At 45.9% G+C, this 15,539-nt stretch overlaps 1 long non-coding RNA gene across 2 annotated transcripts in view; it reads left to right on the top strand.

Annotated features, from left to right (window-relative positions):
• LOC143441709 (uncharacterized) overlaps positions 1 to 4,796 on the top strand; it is a 30,382-nt gene extending 25,586 nt beyond the window's left edge. For both annotated transcript variants that reach the window (XR_013109336.1, XR_013109335.1), the window contains exon 4: positions 3,423 to 4,796. This is a non-coding gene — a long non-coding RNA (uncharacterized LOC143441709). The remainder of the gene's footprint in view (positions 1 to 3,422) is intronic.
• Positions 4,797 to 15,539: the final 10,743 nt, after the last annotated feature.

Below are 15,539 nucleotides of genomic sequence, written 5' to 3'. Positions count from 1 at the left end.
TAAATCTTGGAATAAATCATTCAAATAATATGGCCTAGAAATTTTAATAACCATTAAAATAAATTAAATATGTGATATGTCCAAAGAGAGAAGTAAGGTGATAGAAGAGAGCAGTGGGCTGCATTTAAGAAGGTGAGCATGGCCGTGACCCATCCCTGGGGAGTCCGTAATCTTGGACCTCTAGGCTTGTTGATTTAGAAAGCTCTTTTCTGTAAGCGCGAGCAATGTCATCAGCTGATCCCACATCTTGGGTTGGCCTTCGGTCCGAGGGCTTTTCTTCTCACTGTTTACAGGCTGTGTATTCCTACAGGACTTTGTCCACACAGTAGTGCCCAGAGACTACGTTCCAGAACAGGTCCTTTGGGAGTTGGTCCAGATCGGCACTTGTCTGCCGAGGAGGCAGGGGAGTCATTTATGGTTGGGGTGGGAGTTGCCTTCTGATAGTCATTCACATGGCTGGCTAGTAGAAGAAAACATTTCCTTCTTGTCTTTTTTATAGCAGCACCGAACAAGAAGCTTCTTGGATGTGTAGCCCACGTTTAGCGAGGCCCTGGGTCCCATTCCCAGCACCATAAAACCATAAAAGCTAAGACATTAGAATTTTTAGAGCCTGAGAAATCCATGAGCAGAAGAATGTCAAAATAGCCACCACACTGTTTGATACCACCAAACGGAATGAAACTGCTCAGAATATAGACTCCCTAAAATGTAATTAAAAATGAAAGCCAGATGCAGTAAAAACAAATAAACAACAGATAGATAGATAGATAGATAGATAGATAGATAGATAGATGATAGACAGACAGACAGACAGACAGACAAAGGCAGCCAAGCACAGAGGTGTGCAGCAGCCAGCTCCTCCATATTGATTGATGTTTTGAGGGTGTCAGAGGTGACCACAGCCTTCACATCACAAAAACGTCCTTTCCTTTAAGGAGTGTGCTTGGGGGCTATAAAGGTCCACCATCATGTGGCAAAAGCACATTTGTAACCAAAGTGTGACACGAACCTTCCTTTGCTCTCTTCACTGGCAACTGTTCACTTCCTGGGTAAATCCCCAGCCCACCAGCTCGAACTGTGACCAGGGAACAGCAGGCAGAATGGCAGGCGCTCCTAAAGCCACAGGGGCAGCCTCGTCTTTGAGGCTGTAGACACAAAGTGATGTAGAAACACAAGCAGTAGACTGGGTACCACTCTGTAACAAGAGGACAGGAAAGTGCTTCGGCAACATGAACAGAAGCCATTAGTGAGCAGAAGCCATTGCTCTACCCGCTGACTGCTTTGGAAACTGAGGCTGTGAGGAGCTTCGGGTTGGCAAGGACTAGATCTAGTGTTTCCAGCATTAGATATTATAACTGGGAGGCTTTATATGTTCTTTTTAATTCCTTAAAAAGATAGTAATCCCATTATACAACTACATACTTATATAAAAATAACTGCATTTTCCAGAGCCAAAGATATTGCATAAGAAGGGCCCTGTTGGAATCCTGCAGATCTTTTCCGTGTAGGCTGTAATGGGAGACAGCTGAGTCTCCTATCTGCTCTCGGCTTAATTGGAATCTGCCGAAATATGTTGTCTTGGTTGTAGCTGATGAAGAAAATCTGGCCTCACCCAGATATGTAAGTGGAAAAGGAGGCACACTTAAGCAGTGTTTTAGATAATGACGGCTTTGTTTGAGCCCCTTCAGGAGTGGAGTTTAAGATCTTTGAAAGGGTCTAAGAGATGGTTCAGCAACTTAGAACACTGGCTACTCTTGTAGAGGAACTGAGTTGGGTTCCCAGAACACAAATGGTGACTCACAATGGCTTGTAACTGTCCCCACATGACCCGGTGCCCTCTTCTGGTTTCCTCAGACACCCAGAGGCACATGCACACACGTAGACATACATGCATGTACATTTTTGAAAGTTGATTGCCACGTGCAATCTGATAACACCGGGATGTTCGAGGTGGTGGCAGTTTTAGGCATGTTTTGAGTTTGCCCTGCTTGAGGCTCACACGTAGGGAGGTTACAGTGATGACTGAGACACCAGGATCTTCGAAGCCTAGTCACGCCCACTCCTCCTGGGGCATCTACACCCTTGGTGCTCTGGTCATAGGCCAATCCCACCTCTTCTGTGAATGTTTTTCTCACCTCCTTAAGCCTCAGGAGTAGCTTTGCTTTCTCATATCTAGTCAATAGTTTAGTTAGCACTAAACTGCAGATACTGTCGATTTTAGATTAATTAACTTAAAAAATTTGTCTAAGAATTAGTTTAGGTCCTTGAAGAGTTTCTTGAATAAATTTTTGTTTTTCCCACAAGAAGCAAAAGCAAAAATTATGTTTCCCAATCTAGGGTTCATGGATAAATTTGTCAGGTTTGTGTGCACACCCAGAAACTGTAAATAAAATTGTGGCTACCTGTGCCTAAAGCATTTTTCCTCTATGTTATTAATTCTTTCATTCCTCTCTCAGAGTTAAAAACAACCAAACCCTATTTCTGGCAGCTATATTCATCTTGGTCTTCGGAGGATTGAAAAGCACAGATTAGCTAGGTATGATCAGGAAAGGTACCGGATGGACTGGCCCTCTGACCTAAGAGCTATGCCTTTCCTCAGCTGTGACAATGGGCTCTCCTCTCCTCTGCCTTATGTTCACTGTAGAATTCCAACTACCTGGTCACTTCAGCAAAGGTGGTCTGCTTGGGAGACAACCTTCCATCTAGTCTGTCCTGTGAAAATACCTGGCTAGTTTCCTAAATAAGGGAAGCTGAACAAATGTCTTACAGATGGTACCCAACTTAAGATGAGACAACTTTCTCATCTGTAGAAGTGACACACAGTACTACTGGCATAGTAGAAAATGTTGGAATTTTGAATCTGGATTTTTTTTTCTTAGCTTGGACATATACAGTCTGATGCCCTCTCATTATGCCAGTCCATTGTGGCCGTGTCAGCTCCAGGCAGTGCCAGGATCCTGAGGTACATAGTTGGTAGTCTTCAGTGTGCTGTACTCTGAAATCTGCTGTACGTTAGCGTATCCCATAGAGTCTCAGTCTTTGGAGTGTACAGGAGCCCCTGGCAGGAGCGTGCCAGCTTCTCGCGTCACTCATAGCTAATCAGGATGCATGAATTCCCACTTTAGAATTAAGGAACACAGTACTGACGAGTTGGGTAAAATCAGGGCCTCTACCTTTCACCCACAACATGTAATGAGATCCTTGGCTAAGGAGTGAGCCTTCAAATTCAGAGGCAGTAGCTCCCATAGGCAATGGGTCAAACACGATGGCCTACTGATATTAGAAGAAAAATGGGGGCCATGTTTATGGTCCTGCCTCAGTTTCCACACACCCATTACGAGAGATAATAATAAACATTACTGTCTACAGCACATGAACAAGGAGAAGGCATGGAAACTCTGTTCTGCTCTGTCTTTGTGTAGTTTGGAGCCATTTCTTCCTCTGTCCCCTGCAAACAATGAATACAAGACCAGCAAGTGTGTGATGTCAACAGAGGTCTTCAAACAGTCCACCTTCAACTCTGATTCTGCACAGGCAGGAGCCAGAGCTGGAAGCCACTCCCCCAAGGACCAGCTACTAGTACCAAACTAATGTCGAAAACTGCCCCAGCCCTTTCCTGGTAGGAGAAAGCCTGGCATGATTCCTGAGAGTGGAGACTAACTCAACTCCCAACCAGAGTCATCCAGAGACAACTTGAGACAGCCAGGCCATCACATCTGAAAGGTGGCCCAGCCTTGGGTACTCAGCTCTTCTTTCTCATCCACTTTCCTCAAAGGCCCTCAACAGGCTCTCACAGTAGGAGGCCTTGTACCACAGGCATCCCATCTGTCTTTGCTTTGTGCCTCTTCCTTTCCTCTCTCTGTTTGTCATTAACGATAAGGAGCTATCTCTTCTTGCCCTTTCTGATTTGTCATTTGCTGTCCCGATCTTGCCTGCGATTAAGAGGAAATTCTAGAGATGGCCTGAGTCCCGAGCTCTGTGCCCCAGAACTTAGCTTTAGGACAGCCATGAATGTTATCAGTGCAGCTTTCCGAGAAATGCAGCCTTCTGGTCACCATTGTGGTCCCCACCAAGAGAAGACAGAAGGAAGACACAAGGAGACTTAGGACATGGCCGTGTGGGGCCAGCCCCAAGAACCTTTGGGCTACAGGAGCATTTCCAATGGACATCTCAGCTACCGTTTTCTCTAACCTTTTGCTAAAACCCATTCAGCAGGAAATCTCCCAGACTTGAGATGCTGAGTGGCTAGACCAGATGGCCAGTGCAAGGGCCTGTAGCTCACACAGCTGAACTGCAGGGCTCTGATCCTAGAGATGCAGCCTGGGGAAGGACACGAGCTTGCTGTCTCATCTGAGCAAGTCCTGTGATGGGATTATATTTGCATTGTTTGTGAAAGCTTGATCCTTGAGTGGCCCGTGGAGTTCTGTGAGGTGGAGCCACTGGAGAGTCACTGGTGATTCCATCCTCACAGAGATTAGCAGAGTTCTCATGGGAGAGCCCCAGCCGGTTCCCACAGGAGTGAGCTGTGAGAGAACAAGCTCTCCCACGGTGCCACCCAGCATGATGTCACTTCCACAGACTGAACAGTCTTGGCTTTGGGCCCTCAAACAAAATAAACCATTTTCCTTGCTGGGCATGGCATGGTGGGCCTGAGTTTAATCTATGCAGGAAGCAGAGGCAGGAGGATCTCTGTGCCTGGTCTACACAGTAAACTCCAGGATGGCCAGAGCTACTTAGTGAGACCTTATCTTTAATTTAAAAAAAAAGAAAAAAAGGAGGAGAAGAAGGAGAAAGAGGAAGAGGAGGAGGAGGAGGAGGAGGAGGAAGAGGAGGAGGAAGAAGAGGGGGGGAGGAAAGAAAGCAGGCAGGTAGGCAGGCAAGCAAGCAAAAAAAAAAAGTCTTTTTTTTTTATCAAGTACTCAGTTCTTGGAATTTTGTTTTAGCAACAACAAAAAATTGGCTTATAAATAAGAAATTGTACATATCATAAACTTTTATTTTTCAAGACAGAAGCATTGAACCTCTGAGTATATGGAAGGTTAAGTCCTGAAAGTGGCAGGTGGCTGAGCCAAGACGACTCCAAGTCTAATCACAGCATACTGAGCAGTAATTAGAGTGTTGGATAGAGAAACTGATCCTACTACCCCGAAGCCAGTTGTGAACCCACATCTGTGTTCTAAGGCCCAGGGAGAGTTGGAAAGACAGATAGCATTGTGAGCCTGTGGCCTCTGGAAGACAGACACAGACACCGCCATCTGGCTCAGTGAAAGAAGACAGAAAGACACAAAACCAGGCAAGCACCCACTGTGTAAAGTCCCTTCTCTGTTCCAGCCAGGGCTTCTCCACTGTGGATACAAACTGTACCAGGTGAGAGAAAGAAGCCTCTGGGCCTCAAACTTTAAACCCTGCAGTAGCTTACATTGTTTCTCTTGGGATTTGGGCAATTCTTTGTTATAATTCCTGTCCTGGTTAAGTTTTTATTTTTAATTTGGTACAACTTAGAGTCACCTAGTGAAGAAGGAACCTAGCTGAGGAGCTGTCCAGATCAGGCTGGCCCGTAGCCATGTTTACGAGAGACTGCACTGATACATGACTAACAACATGGGAGGGCCCAGTCCGCAGTGTGTAACAACATACAGAAGCAGGCAGTCTGGGGTGTATAGGAAAGCTAGCTGAGAGTAAGCTTGTAAACAGTGTTTTGCTGTGTTTCTGCTTTCGTTCCTCCTTGAGTCCCTGGTCTGGCCTCCCTCAGTGATAGACCTGTAAGTGTTAACTAAATAAAGCCTTTCTTCTCTGAGTTCTCTTGGTCAGTGTTTATCACAATGGGAGGAGAGCACACAGAACAACTCCTTTTACAGAGCTTTTCCCCTATTTTCGAGGTTAGGCTATGGTTGGTCAATCACAAGCAACTCTACAGAAGAGAAGAATATAGTATAACTGAAGACGCTGTGGTGTGGTCCACCAGGAAGCCTTGAGACAGTCTTGCAAGTAGAGATGGTAGCTGGGTCCTGGAGAATCATGGGAAGCCACTACATCAGCACAGGTACAAAATATACCCCTCCCTCAGCCTGTGCCATGTTCTAAAATGGCTGAAGTCTGTCCACTTAGCTTGAGTCAAGCCTTAAACCATTCCACAAAATTCCTCCAGCTATGCTAGAGGTCCTGAAAAGTTGTTTATTGTAATAAAAACAGCACATTCCCTTTCTTCACTCGCCTGGCAAATCAAGATTGGTCTTTTAAATAGGATCTATTTTTATGTGCACACGTGCATACACACATACATGCAAGTGTGTGCATGTGTGTGTGTGGCTCTGGTTGTGTAGCTGGCTGTTACATTAGTTGACTAATGTAACATCTGTGAACATACTATGTAATGTACTATGCCTTCTGAGGCCAATGCTTCCGCTTCAGAATCTCACATGCAAATAGTCCTGCTATCAGAAGTGTCGTATAAAACTAAGCCAACAAGCGAGTGGCAGCTTCATCCGATAGCCGTAGGTCAGGGGTTAAAGTTGTTGGAGATGCTGGCAAACTGACTTGGCTTAAGAATCATGGTGGTGATAAGAAATACTGTGTTCTTGCTCTCTTCACTCTCCTTGTCTCCATCACTCCTGTTCTCTTTCCTCCAGTTTGGGTAGGAGAATGTGAATCAGAGCACAGAGGAGAAGGGGGAGTAAGGGAAGAGCACATGGCAGGTTAGGGTGTGACATTCACTCCCAGTCCGTCAAAGAGAAGGTCACATCACACTGTGCCTCAAAGGGAGAAGTCCCTGGGCTTCTTCTGGACTGAGAAGAGGATAGAGAGAATCTGTGACCAGGGGCTGCTTCATAAGGCTTGTCAGCATCAGGAGCTAAAGGCCAGGCTTGGGGTCCCCTACCCATAGCACGAGCCTTTCAGGAAAGCTGCTTTACAAAGTTTTTTCTGAGAATACAGTAGAGACACCTTGCTCCTGGGTCACACCTGGCACACAGAGACAGACTCTATGTCACATAGGAGGTAGGTTGACTGTCTCTAGGACCAGAGGCACAGGTGCTGACAGTTTGCAGCAGAGCCTGTGTACATAAGGGCGAGCGTCAGCTGTAGAGCATCTGTGTGGATCACAAGACAACACAGCGGTCAGAAGATGCCATCTGTGTGACTCCTCCTGTTACTCCTACATCTTGGGGCTGTTGTATTTGTCCCAAAGGTTTATGGGTAAGTACCGTTGGTTTCGGTGGGAATTTTAAGTCTCCTACTGGTTGAGGTTATAAGTTCAAGGCATTGGCACTGGTTTGACAGCTGATAGAATCTAGGTGCAGATTTTATGTGAATCTGTCCCTGGGAAAAGATCAATTGGACTGAGTAAGCCATGGAGTCACTGATGAAGTATCTCATCAGCATCATCAATGCCATTCACCCGGATGGATCGCTCCTTGCAGGCTCATAGCCAGGGTGTCTTTGGATAGGAGTGTGGTCCTGTCTCTCCTTCAGCTCTGCATGTCCTCTCCCTACTCAGTACTACATCACTCTCCTGTCATAACTGCCTTACATGGGCATGAGCTTTGGTGGTGACAAATATGAGGGGTTATAGGCCAAGGTTAGGTGGGGGACAGGAGGCAGGATGAGTCCTTATATAGTGGGTGCTTGTTGGATTCCAACAAGCCTTGTATTAAAATCTTGGTGTTCAGCATAGGACCATTGGGAAATGGTGGAACCTTACAGGTATGGAGCCTCATAGGAGGTTTTAGGTCACTGGAAGTGTGACCTAGAAAGGGATTGTGTGGAGCTGGGGTCTTCCCTTTACATCCTCAATCACGATGGCTGGCTCTGCCCATGTGGGGCACCCTGCACAACTTGTAGGCAATTGGGTCCTTAGATAGTCTCCTTCCAGCAAGGTCTCCCTGTGTTTGTAACCTTGCACAGGGCCTGTATGATTCTTGCAGCTTCCTTAGCTGCCTGAGCTTTGAAGAACCACGAGCAACCAGAGTTGCACAGATCTTCTTCCTCCACATTGGAGGGGATTTTTCAATTTGGAGAAACCAAAGCAAGACATCAAAAAGAGATACCCTCCATCTCCCAGGTTCTGGGCTTGTGAGCACACATGCCCATGTAGACACATTTGCATTCCTCCATGCTCAAACCCCACAGTCTTAGGGTCATTACAACAATCATCATCACTGGAGAAGAAAAAAAACATTTTTCACTTTTGTTATTTATTCTATGTGCACAGGCATTTTGCCGGTATGTATGTCTATGCACCACGTGTATGCCTGGTGCCCATGGAGACCTTGAGAAGGCATTGATTCCCGCGGAACTGGAGGTAGAGATGGTTGCAGTCACTGCGTTGGCCCTGGGACTCAAACCCTGTCCTCTGTGTGAGCAGCCAGCACTTTTAACCCCTAAACCATCCCACGGCCCCAAGAGCGTGACTATTTGAAAAATAGGGTCCTCCTTGAATTCATCCTCAAGTTCTGTGCCTCTGATAACTTTAATGAGTAAGTGTGTGTCCTTTCAAAATAGAGAAAGGACAAAATACTGTGTGACTGCAGCTCATAGTGAAAGGTCACATTCTTTGCAATCCAATTTCGTAATTCTGTGCTAACTCACACAATACACTGGGATCTTCCAAGAAATACCCTTCCTGACAGACTTGAGGACCACACGCAGAACAGCGAGCTACTCCTCCAGACCAGGGCAGCAAGGAAGACAGTGGGAGCATTTTAACTCCACCTCTGCCCTAGGGACACAGAAGCGTGCACATTTCATTTCTCCTGTTTGGGTGATAGCACAGATAGAAGTTGATAGATTGTCATCGTGTATTTTGCTTTACGGGAGGACGCTGGAGAGCCCTGGCCTGTCCACTCTCCATGGTAGGAACACTTGACATAGAAAGTGAACGGTTTGCCCATACCTGTGACTCCAGGCACCTTGAATCAGGGCAGGTTCAGGGGCTGATCTGCTCCCAGCCCGCATTACCTGGGCCTCTCTTGTAATCCCAAACCTCTTTCCTCCATTAGTCTTCTGAATTTTTTTCCTCTTTGAACTTATTTTCTAAAAATAAAAACTCGAGGCTGCAGAGTTTGTGAGGTTCTCCTGTCAGTGGTATTTCCGGCTTCATCTCACCTACCAGGTGCCCTCCCTTCGGGACCTCCAGAAGACTTTCTTGGCATAATCTGCAACTGAAAAACTGTCTCCTTTTAATAACTGACCTACTTCCTGTTATCAAAGGAGATTTATAACTCTCTTCCAGAAAGCCCAGAGCTGAATTTAACATTCAGCCATGGCCTTTGGACCACCCTAAAGATGTTTTCCCTTCCCATGATGAGGGTCTCAGAGTACACTTCAGCTTTATTCTAGTTTGAGCCAAAGCTTCTTGGAAACATGCTCCTTTGAATAAGTGTTTTATTAATTAATTTTTAAAGTTAGCATACAAAGTTACGGGTTTTGTTACGACGTTTTATGAACACTAGCATTGTCCTTTGCTCATCTAAGCACCACCCCACTCTCTCTCTCTTGTTCCTCCTCTCCCTTTACCAGGCCTCTCCTCCATGCCCCAAACAAAGCCATAAGATTACTAAATTGAAAGCTGAATATGGTGGCACACACCTATAATCCCAGCTCTCAAGAGACTGAGGCAAAAAAAAATGCCCTGAGTTTAAGGTCAGTCTGGGTTACAGAATGGAACCTTGTCTCAAACAAAGGAAAACACACATACGTGTGCACACACACACACACACACACGCACACACACACGCACACATGCACACACATACCCCACATGTACATGCATGCACACACATGCACGCACACGCACACATGCACATACACACACAGGCACACGTATATTTGAACTGGGTAGACCACACAGTACGAGTTACTGTTGTTGTTTTAAGCACCCCAAGTGCTAATGCTTCAGAGTAAATGCTCTTATAGAAGAAATTTGGCCATGAGATGACACTGTGGCAGTACCAGGCTTATGACACAGAGCAGTGAAGCTAAACCAAGGAACAAGGAAAGCTCGCAGTTGGATGGAGGGACACTGAGGCGTAATGTGAGTTTTGAAGTCAGTCTAAGCAATTCATGTAAAATGTCTTGGGAGAAGATAGATCATCTTTGTACTTCACGAAGAAAAACTAAAAGGCAGAGTCACAGGCTTCCTGTGACTTGGGGCTCTAGCAGGAAAGCACGGACCCTGGTCTTTGGATGGTCTACCAAGGTGGTGCTGAGGGCTGCTGCCTTTAGTCAGAGAGAGTAGAACCAGAAGATGCACCCGCAGATGGATTCCAGGCTGGGCTCATTTTCACTTGTTTTTTTAAAGTATTGTTTGATTGAGTGTGTGTATGGGTGTTTGGTCTGCCTGTACGTCTTGCAGCATATGCATGCCTGGTGCCCAGAGGACAGAAAAGCCTGTCAGGTCCCTGACACTGGAGTCACAGATAGTTGTGAGTCACCATGTGGATACTGGGATTCAAAGCCTGGTCCTCTGGGAGAGCAGCCAGTGCTTTGAACCACTGAACCATCTCTAGCCCTTGAGTTTCATTTTCTTACTCTATAAAATGGGGTTACAGTCCTCCCGCCCACTGAGCAGCCCAGAAAAGGAAACCGTATGGCTTCTCAGAGAAATGAGCACAGTGCCTGAAGTTTCCTCTGAGATTTGAATGTACCTTGTAAGAAGACGAATCATGGCAGTTTCTGCTTCGTGGTGAATCCTGTGCACAGCTCTATATTAGATTTTAAATGATGATTAAAAACAAAGAACAAAATATTCGTGGGTTATTACATATGCAGAAACATTCATATCTCGCTAGTGTTCAGCTCCCTTGATTTCCCCAGCCTGCAAACCTATGTGCTACCATTTAGATTAAGAAACAGATTCCAGAAGCTTCCTTCTGCGCCCCACCCCCACCCCCGCTCATAACTCACCACTAGAGGGCACTGCTATCCTATATCCATTATCTAACATCTTATGGATGGTCTGTAATTTACACAAATGAAGGCATGCAGTTTGTACCATTTCATGCTTGGTTTTTTTCACTCTTGTTTGCAAGGTATACCATGGCATGTGTAGAACAATAGCTGGTTCGTTCCTTTGGCTCTACAGGTGCCCAGTGCCTGATACTTCAGTTCTTCATCCCAACTTTGATGGGATTCGCACTTGCAGACTGTAGCCATGCCACTGTGAAATGTGTGTGCCTTCTACTATTGAACCTGTCCTGCTGACCAGAAGGCACGAATGTCGGTCAGCTTCAGTCCATCCCATTTATACTCAGGGGAGTGTAGGTGGCCCTCATCCTCAACAAACAGTATGGAAATCTCCTTTCTTTGGGTTTGGAGTCTCCAGAGGAACAGGATCGTCGGAATATAGACATAGAGTTTGTGTATTTCTGCACAGACAGAGAGAAGGAGATTTACTTGGAGAGACTGGCTGGTACTATTGGGAAAGCTACCGGGTTCCAGGATCTCCTATCTGTAAGCTAGAGAACCAGGAAAAATGGTGATGTGCTCAGTCCACACCCTAAAGTCTGAGAACAGGGAAGCCAGCACCACTCCAAATGCTGTCCCTAGTCCACAGGGCCAAGAACTAGAAGTCCCAAGCCCAAGGGCAGGCCCAGAGTGGTCCAGCTGCCTGGCTTCCTTCTACCCTCTTGATCACTGTGAGTTTTGTTGCTGCTGTCTTGTCTTCACCAAAGTCACTCTACCTTGTGCCCCTTTGTCTTGACTTGGCCCGTGATTGATTGGACAGTGCTCATCATACTAGGGAGAGATGACCGCCTTCGCTCAGTTCACTGTTTAAACAACACCCTCAGAGACAGACCCAGAAACAGCAGTTAGTAACCTGCTACCTGGGCACCTCTGAGCCCTGCACGTTGATACATAAATTCCCTCTCACACATCATGTGCCTCATTGTACATTTTATTTGCAATCCCTGATGGCCCACAGACCTACTGCATGTTCAACATGTCATTTAAATAAATCAAAGCACTCGTCTATACCAACAACACAGGCCCAAACACAGGGAGCAACAGAAATGTAAACAGAACTTGACAGAGCACAGATGTAATGAAGGCTTTCCGTATCAAATAGTCAAAAATAGACTCTTAAGGCAGTCTTACTTTTTTCCATATATATTTTTTCATATATATTTTGCAAAAATATGTATGAAATTTGCATCACAAAGTTAAAAATATATAACTTTTTCTTGCTTTTCATCTTTCAAAAGATAAATTTATAGCTATAGCATTTGTAAAAATCCATTCAGAAATTTGATGATGAAGGACATTTCAGAGTTTAAGAAAGTAGAGTTTAGACTCATCAGCCTCTTCCCACTCTCCTTCCAAACAGATGACTCATATAAAAGTTCTATATTTAGAAAACAAAGTACGATCATTAAATGTTCCTGAGCAAACAGGAAGCCAAGGCTGAAAGTGTGTTACTTAAGCAAGCAAGCAAGCAAGCAAGCAAGCAAGCAAGAGAAAGATGGCTCAGCAGTTAAGAGCACCAGCTACTCATGCAAAGGACCAGGATTTGGTTCCCAGCACCCACACAGTGACTCCAGGGTATCCAACCCATCTTCTGGCAGTGACACGTGCACACACACACACACACACACCGAGGGTCATCACAGCAGACCTACACTATGCACAAAACATTGTATTTAGAGAAAATAGCTTTAAACACTGTCTTTAGTATAATAGAAAAATTTAAATGCGAGTTAGAATCCATCTTAAGAAACTAGAAGACAAAAAAAACAAAAAGAAATGAAAAAAAGAACTTAAGACAAGGGACGAAATTAAACAATTAAGCTGACAAACAGTGAGACTGACGTAGGAGCTAAGTGCTCAGCTACTCAAATTTAGGATTCAGGCTCAGAAACGTCTGAGTCTAACCCGGAACATGCTGAGGACCTAAAACCCCTGAATCTACAGTTGTTGAGTTCCTTCGCTGTAAAATATCAGTAACAGCAGTAATAGCAATGACAGTAGGGGCTCCTGTAAATGGTCATGAAGGGCACTAAAATGTGCATCCTGTAGTTCAAATTAGGCAATGTTGTACAGTAGACAGAAGTCTCTTTGGAAAGTCTACTGTATATACGTGTATACAGTTGGTACTAGGGTTCTCAAACACACCACAACCCAGAGATTGAAATGTTCCTTGGGTGAAATGGTGTCATATGTGCATAGACCCAGCAGGCATTCTCTTAAGCTTGACGACTTCTCTAGGCAACCTGGAATTTGCAACACAATGTAAATGTCACATGAATGGTCACTGTTGGTCAAGGAGAAATGACAGGAGGTGATGGAAATGTTTCAGTATGTCTTAGTTAGGGTTCCATTGCTATGAAGAGATACCCTGATCAAAGTGACTCTTATGAAGAACGACATTTAATCTGGGCTGATTTACAGGTTCTGAGGTTCAGTCCATTATCATCATGACAGGAAGTATGACAGCGTCCAGGCAGGAAGACATGACATTGAAGGAGCTTGTTCCAAAGGCAAACAAGAGAAGACCGGCTCTCCCACACTGGGCAGAGCTCCAAAGCCCGTCCCCACAGTGACACACTTCCCACACCAAGGCCACACCTCCTCCAACAAGGCCACGCCTCCTAATAGTGCCACTCCCTGGGCCACACATATTCAAACCACCACACAGTACAAACAGATTTAAAAAAAAAATTCTGCAGTGTGTGATTGGTTGAATTCAAAGACACAGAATCCATGGGGAGCCAACTGTTGAGAATATTACACACCGTTACAGGGAGGGTAGAGAACCTGTTTGTCATGTAGGCCTCACCCCACATGTGTAAATACTCTGGAGTCCCTTGACCGTGCTGCCAGCATATGGTACCTTCAGGAGCTTCCACAAGTTAGGCAGGAACAAATTACGTGACCTCGCTTGCAGACACTCCTAGGCTTTCTACCACCTAAGGGAATTCAAGGATTGACATAACCCATGTGTGTCTGAGGAACTGTCTGAATTAAACTTGTCAAATGTGACTAAGCAGTAAGTGGCCTGTGGTTGTTACAGAAAACAAAAGTCCTCCAGCTCAGAAGACTCTGGTTCCTTGAAATCTGATAATGCTGGTAAGTCACTTTCCCCAGAAGCTCTGCTTGGCCAGTTCTCCAAAAAGAAAAAGGAAAAGAAAAAGGAAAAGAAAAAGAAAAGACAAAACAAAAGACCCATACTAAAAGAGCTGATGCCAAAGCAGAGCAAACCAAAGGAGATGGCACAGTTGGTGCCTTCTGCCTTGTATGCTCAGAGGATGGCTCAGACATAGGAACGACCATCCAGGGGCCTCTGTTCCTGAGTGAAGCCAGCAGCCAAGACAGAAGGGAAGAGCCTAGCTGGTGTCCAGCCAGAACAGCACCAGGGCCCAGCGTGGCAGCTGCCAGGGCTCAGCCTTGGGCAAGAATCCAGAAAAGATGAAGTCATTTTCTGACCTGTGTCCCAGTCAGGAGTTTGAATGCAAAAAGGGTTATCTGTGAACTTTCTGCGTGTCTTCTGCGACTTGTTTTCAGCTCAGAGCCAGAACTCTGGCAGAGTGTGGGCAACCGTGGCCGGTGTGCCATGGGGCGCTGCCGCTTAGACAGCTGCAGCCATTACACAACACTCAGGTACTAAAACAGGGGCAAGTATGGACTATTTCCCTATCACAGGAAGCCTACCTTATTCTCCAAAATGTGCTGTTTTCTGGCTTTTGTGCCAAAACACAAAGACTGTGCTACTATTGTGGGGTTTTTTTCCCTCTAGAACACCCTTACCTGAGTATGTGTTGTGAGCTAAGCCTGGTTCTAGACCCCCCCACTGGCCTTCAGTCTCATCTCCAGCCTTTCCCAACTGTGTGTGGAAAGGACAAAGTTCATGGACTCTCAGGAAAGCTGCTGGGGCAGCCCTCCTGAGATTTCAGCACCTTGCATCTTCTTTCACATGGGTGCAGAGTCCGCTTGACCTCCCAAGAAAATGTGAAGGTAGCAAAGCTGTTTCCCATTGGAAACAGGGGAGGGCACTCACAGTCAGCAGGGCTGCGCTGCGGCCGGCACATTCTACCTTCTTTCTAAATTACCTCTCGCCTGTCTTGTTCCAGCCATGCCACCTCAGCCTACTTCAATACTAACTCTTCTAGGGTCTTTGCCTAAGAATGTTTCCCCCTTATCTCCTGTTTAGGGGTTCTGGAGTGACAGCCAGGACTGTATCCCAGGGAAAGGCACGTGAGTATATACACATATAATCTGGATTCAGGGATTCGCAGTGTGAGGGTTGGTAGAAGAAAATGGCTTTGTTACAATTCTGCCAGGCTCCTCACTGGCCCAGGACAGTGCAGTTATCTAGAGAGTGTTCTTCAGTGACAGCCAGGAGTGGAGCTCAGGAAATTCCCTAAGTGAGGTCATATGAGAGACTTGATGGGAGAGGGCGGTTTGGGGAGAGGAGAGGGAAAGACGGGCAGAAATTAAAGACAGCACCATCAAGAGCTGGGGTGGAAGACGCTCCTGGGGCCTGGAGGACAAAGTGTGGGTGCTGGGGGGACAGATGAGACAGAGGTGTGCTGGCTTGGGAGCTCCCA

Source organism: Arvicanthis niloticus, chromosome 3 (assembly GCF_011762505.2).
Source record: "Arvicanthis niloticus isolate mArvNil1 chromosome 3, mArvNil1.pat.X, whole genome shotgun sequence".
Lineage (NCBI taxonomy): Eukaryota > Metazoa > Chordata > Mammalia > Rodentia > Muridae > Arvicanthis > Arvicanthis niloticus.
The sequence above is the reverse complement of the archived record's forward strand: the minus strand, read 5'-3'. Positions and strand labels throughout refer to the sequence as shown.